The sequence below is a fragment of the Prunus dulcis genome, chromosome 7 (genome assembly GCF_902201215.1).
Source record: "Prunus dulcis chromosome 7, ALMONDv2, whole genome shotgun sequence".
NCBI classification, from domain to species: Eukaryota; Viridiplantae; Streptophyta; class Magnoliopsida; order Rosales; family Rosaceae; genus Prunus; species Prunus dulcis.
Window position 1 is genome coordinate 1,941,523 of NC_047656.1, and position 6,000 is coordinate 1,947,522.

The following is a 6,000-nucleotide window of genomic DNA, read 5'->3' on the forward strand; positions in this document are numbered from 1 at the left end:
TTGCCATGTAACAAATGAAAATGCCTGGAGAGGTAGTTCATATTTTTCCATGTACCACATAAATATGCTCACCACAATTCCTTTCAATGCAATTGTTAGCCACTTATTGTCGACATACTTATTTTTATATGGTTATCAGGTGTTTTCAAAAATTATTATAATGCTCTGTAGGTATCCTACTCAAAAAAGTAAACTGAAAAACTATAATTCTTTTTAAAAATATGAGTTTTCAAATGATGATTTTAAGATCTAAGAACTTGTTTGGTATTGAACTCCAAACTATTTTTAAGATCTACAAAAAAATTGAAATTAAAATCATAAAATCATAAACCCTAATCCCCAAATTGAAATTAACAAAAGAAAAGGAAAGAGATGTGAGGCATAAACCCAATCAATTTTGGTGGTGCTCGAGAGAGAGAGAGAGAGAGAGAGAGAGTGAGTGAGGACAGAGAGAGAATGACGACAGAAGGAGGGGAGAGAGAGAGAGAGAGAGAGAGAGAGAAAAAAAAAAAACTATAAAACCTCACTTGCTTTGTTTTTAATAATAGGGGTATTTTTGAATTTTTTTGGGTTAAAATTTTTTAAAAATGGGCCTACCAAACAGTTTTTTGGGGCAAATCTGTTTTTGAGTTCATAAAATTGGATACAAGTAAGATACCAAACGGGCCCTTAAGCTTCTTAGGTTCTAAGTTCAAGTAGAAGGTGATTTTGGCACTCTTCTTTTCTCCTTTTTGCACTCCATCTCCTTTTTAGTGATTTTCTTATCTTTCATTAATTGTTGCGATTCCAAATCTCCATTTCCTCTGTCATCCAGTCATCTTCTATCACTTAGGTCATCCAGTCTTCTTCTCATCTGGGTCATGCAGATGCAGGGATGAAAGCTTTAATACTAAAGATGGATGAAGGCTCTTTGTCTTTAATGCTAAAGTTTGAGATTTTTAATGCTCTTTTGACTGTTTGTCGTAACCTCTGGAATGTTATATAGACTTTTATCTTTTGTGTCTCTTACCATCCATCAATCTGCATATTGCTATGCAGCCTACCATTTCGTGATGGATGGATTTCATAATATTCATTTTTTTTTTTCATGGGATTAAAGTTGGCATATCTTATGTTTATGTTATTAGGAAGACGCAAGACATTATCCTCATGCGCTAATCACATGTACTTTCTAGGACTTTAGGGTGTCTAACATGGTTCTTATGGAGTGGCCAAGGAAAAACACGGTTCTTACAGAAATGTGAGTATTAACAAGTTTCTTTCTCTAATACCCCAAAAAATTCAAAGTGGATTTTCATATTTCAGGGAAAAATAATATTATGGTGGAGAATGATTATGGGTATTTTATCAAGTGATTTTGGATGGAGATTATTAAATTAAGTGTGTTTAATTTCAAGTTGGACAAAATGACCAAAATACCCCTATATGTGAAAATTTACCAAAATACCCGTGTAGGCCCACAACAACAACAAAAAACAAAAAGCAAAAAAAACAAAAACAAAAACAAAAAACTGAAACGTGGATGGCATCAAACCACCCTCCTCCCATTCTTCCCCTCTTGCCTCAAGCTCAAATTTGCCATTATGAAAGGATGAGTCACCTAGTCTAAAGTGGTGAGTCACCTAGCCTAAGATTCTTCAATCATGAATTTATTCTCTTCCTCCTCATTCATTGTATCATCACTCTCTTCCTCATTCTTCTTTTGTTCCTCTTCAAAATCCAAAATTCGTCACTTCCTTGGAGCAGCTGAGAACTCAAATTTTGGAAGCTCAAATGAGAAACTTCCTTCATAAAAGTTGTTCATTTACGTGATTTCTATAACATTTTCCAATTTCAGCTCTATCCGACTAGCAAGGCTCTGAAAAGTTGGTATGATCACAATATGTTTACCATTTTTTGATTTTGCAGTAGTATGCTCGGTTTCAATATGTTTCTATAATCTCCTATACTCAAATGACTTTGGTTCCTTCATCAAAGTTGTTCGGAATTTTGTCTATTATAACATATCAAAACTTTTAGGTTGATCGGACTTCTATAGCCACCTTGGGAACTTTTAGAGTGGAACTTGTTTATAGTCTTCAACCCTAGTTCCTTCCCTTGTTTTCAGTCCAGAACACTCATTTCGGAAGCTCAAAACACTATGGTTTCTTCATGATAGTTACTCCAAATTCTCCTCTTTATAACAAATCCAAAGATGTGTACTTTCTCTCAAATGGCTTGTTACTTGTCATTCAATTGATCAAATTAGCCACTATCATCTCAAGTTAATGATTCTTTGAAGGTGTTCTACTCTGCGTACTTTCGAGAACGAATCTGCACAAGGTTAAGCTAGCTGGACATGAGATAGGGTTTCTTGATTTCCCGATGATAGGGCTATGTCACTTTTAATCTTGGTGCTTATATATGATGTTATAAATATGAATATTATTGTTGCTTTCCTCGATGAATATTATTTGATGTTATGTGAATATTATTATCGATGTTTCTCCATGGATATTATTTTTGATGTTGGGTGAATAGATTATTCATGTGATGAAGCTTGAAATATTATCGTCATTATCTGTATTATTATTCAACATATATAAATGATGTTTGCGCTAGATTACATATGCATCATAAATACAGTGGTGTTAAGGGTTTGTGTGTCATTTGACATATATCTAAGGGGTGGAAGAAGGCCTTAGATATATCTGAGGAAAAAAATGTGGAATATATTCAAGTAACAATAGCAGGGCTTGAATATATTGAGGTGATGGGAGCAAAGCCTCTAATGAAAAGTGAAAGTTGAGAAATTCGTAAACAAAAGAAAACTGGGTTAAGGGACGAATGGGTGCTAGTTCATATTTTAGGGTATTCGGAGCCGCAATGGTAAAACGCATGGTATGGGACATGCAGCCTTGTTGCCCTAAGGTACGAATTAGTTGAATTAGAAGGGAGCGAGTTCATGGCATCACCGCATATGCAAATGTATTTATCTTGTATGGTTGCATAATTTATGTATCTTCTGTCGTTTGATGCATGACACTTTGTTTGACTGTGAGAGTTGATCTTGAGGGGTTTGACGACACTCTACTGGGCATTAGAATGCTCATACCCTAATAGATTGTGCAGGATTCAAGGCGGAGTTTGAGGGAGCAGGTTTCAACCAAGTTACTAGGCTTCTGTTGTTGATTTGTGTAATTAATAATTGTAAGTAGTCAACCGTTTGATAAAATTTTAGTGTGTATTTAACTATGAGCTACTGCGACTTTGATTTTGTGTTGTTAAGTAAATTTGTATTAATTGTGGCTCTATTTATCATCATATCATGGTTGTAGAATTTTATTATGGTGACCATGGTATGACTCATACCATGATTCGAGAATATTCCTTATTTTCGAATCGGGTCGTGACACTTTCTTGGCTAAAAGTCACTTTTGGTCTCAATAGTTTGGCACTTCAACCACTTTTGACCATGTATTTTCAATTTCGTCAATTTTGACCATGTAGCTTCATATTCATTGCAATTCCAGGATACGTTAGTATTCAGGTCAATTTCTTTGATAATGAAAAGGATAATCCAAAATCCTTGAGTGTAAAAACTCTTATGAAAATCTTCCCATTTTAAGTTAGAGCTTGAAATTGGCCATTTGAGTTTTGATCTTAACTTCGTTTCATTTTTACTAGTATATTTGGTCTTAAAAAATTGAGCACTTTTACCAGTACAATTCCTTTTATCAACACCATTCGTCAAGTTGATTGTCTAATCACACAAATATAGCAAATGTGCGATCTACTTATATACTAATGTGAAAGCCACACACACCACGTGGACAAAACCGAAGAAAAAATTAAATAAAAATTTGATATTTTATAAACTCTAAAATAGAAATAAAATTGAGTTTAAAAATTAAAAGACAAAAGCAGCTTCGTCTCTCTCCCTTAGCTCCCTCGTCCCTTAATACAATCTCAGACATCTTATAAAAAGATAAAGAAAGTTTTTTAAAAAATTTATGATTTAGCATTGGCACTTTATCGGAGGTAAAGTTTCTTCACCCATTTGGTGTCGAGTTACTGGCCTAATATCTGTAGAACATAACCCCCTTTCTTTTTTTTTCTTGTTTCATTCTTCCTCATTAATGAAACGGTTAATTACATTTTTGGTCACTGGAGTTTGACTCGAAATTAATTTTGGTCACCGTGATTTCAATTTTCCCAATTTCGTCACTGTAGTTGTAGCAGTTCACAAATCAAGTCCTAAGCCTCAATCCTGTCAGTTTGTTTAATTTAAAAAATATTTAATATTAAATTAAAAATAATTCATTTCAATATAATATTTAATAAATTCTTTTTTGAAAAAAACTTACCCCATGTTCCCTTTATTCTGTCGTCAGCCTCCCTTCCCCATCTACCCAATAATAGTACCTAGCCCCGCCGTCCCTTCTCTCTGCTCCCATCAAGTATATCAAAACCAGAATTTCGAGTATTGGTAATTTACAAAGAGATCTCAAAACGTGTTGGGTTCTTAGGTGAGCCTCTCTCACATGCTTGTAGACAAAACTAATTTGAATGTAAACAAACCCACCACTAACCATTGATTCAAAGATCTCAGAACTTCGATTCTATCGCCTCTTCCGTCAGCTCCTACAACAATCAAACCATCAGTGTCTGCACTTGTTTCTAATCCCTTGTTCAAACCCCGCTTGCACCATTTAACTAAATATTTGTTTGTTCCATCAGGCCCAAGCAAAGCCACCAGAAAAACATAAATCCAATGTATTTGGAAGTGAATAACAAAAACAAAGTTAATATATATGTGGTCTGAGAAGTGGTTGTAGAATAGGAGAATCCTTTCTGATGTTAAACATGGGTTGGAGCCCAAAGGGATTAGGTGGTGATGGGCGCATGGAGAAGGGATGGTGGGGAAGGGGGCTGACAGCGGGACGGGGGATGGTGTAGGATTTTTGTTGTTGTTGAAATAATAAAATTTTGTATTGATGTTTACTTAATATTAAATATTTTTTAATCAAACAAACTATCGGAATTGAGACTTAGGACTTGATTTGTTAACTGCTGCAACTATGATGACGAAATTGGAAAAATTGAAATCACGAAGACCAAATTTAATTTTGAGCCAAATTCCAATGACCAAAAATGTAATTAACCCTTAGTAAACACTATCGCCTTCATCATTTGGCCCACGGGCTCATGGGCCGATAGGGGCCCGCCTGGCCCATTGAGAAATAGCCCAACCCAACTCGTTATGGGCTTTGAGATGGCTCGGTCCGCATTGGGCTGGGGTTTGGGTATCTGAAGCCCAGCCCAGCCCAGCCCGATTAAGTCCAAGAAAGCCCGACCCAACCTGCCCACAAAAGCCCAGCCCGTTAGGCCTACATACATATATAATTATGTATAAATAAGGGTTTAGAATTAGGATTATATCACTTGAATCACAACAACCCTCCAAATTTCATTTTTCTATGCTGAATCCAACCATATAAAGAACACAAAATTTGCATAAACGGTTGAAAAGTTATAAGTCAAAAACTGGACAGATGTTGAAACTGAAAAACAGAGGAAGTTCATAATTCGTCTTTGCCTAAAATGTAATAAACTGGTGCTACCATGGTGATACAGTGGCAATAGAAATTGCTTTGTGTTTATTTTGGGTTTCTTGTTTTGTTTCATTTCATTTACTTTTCTTTACTCATTCCTAGTTTATAATTGGATGATTAGCACATTAATTTGTGTCAATTATTAATACAACAATTATATAAATCAAGAATGAGACGAACAACATATCATATCACCAAACATAATCATACCACCAAATATAATCATGCTTTTCTTGAACACATCACCAAACATTTGCATATTTATTCATACCATCCTTTTAAAAAAAATATTTTTTTTAATACTTATTATTTTTTAAAACGTGTTACGGTCTAATTATGATGCAGCTGAGTGCCTCTTTTTGAATGGCACATTGTTTCTTTCTCCTCTTCTTTTCAAATGAAGTAG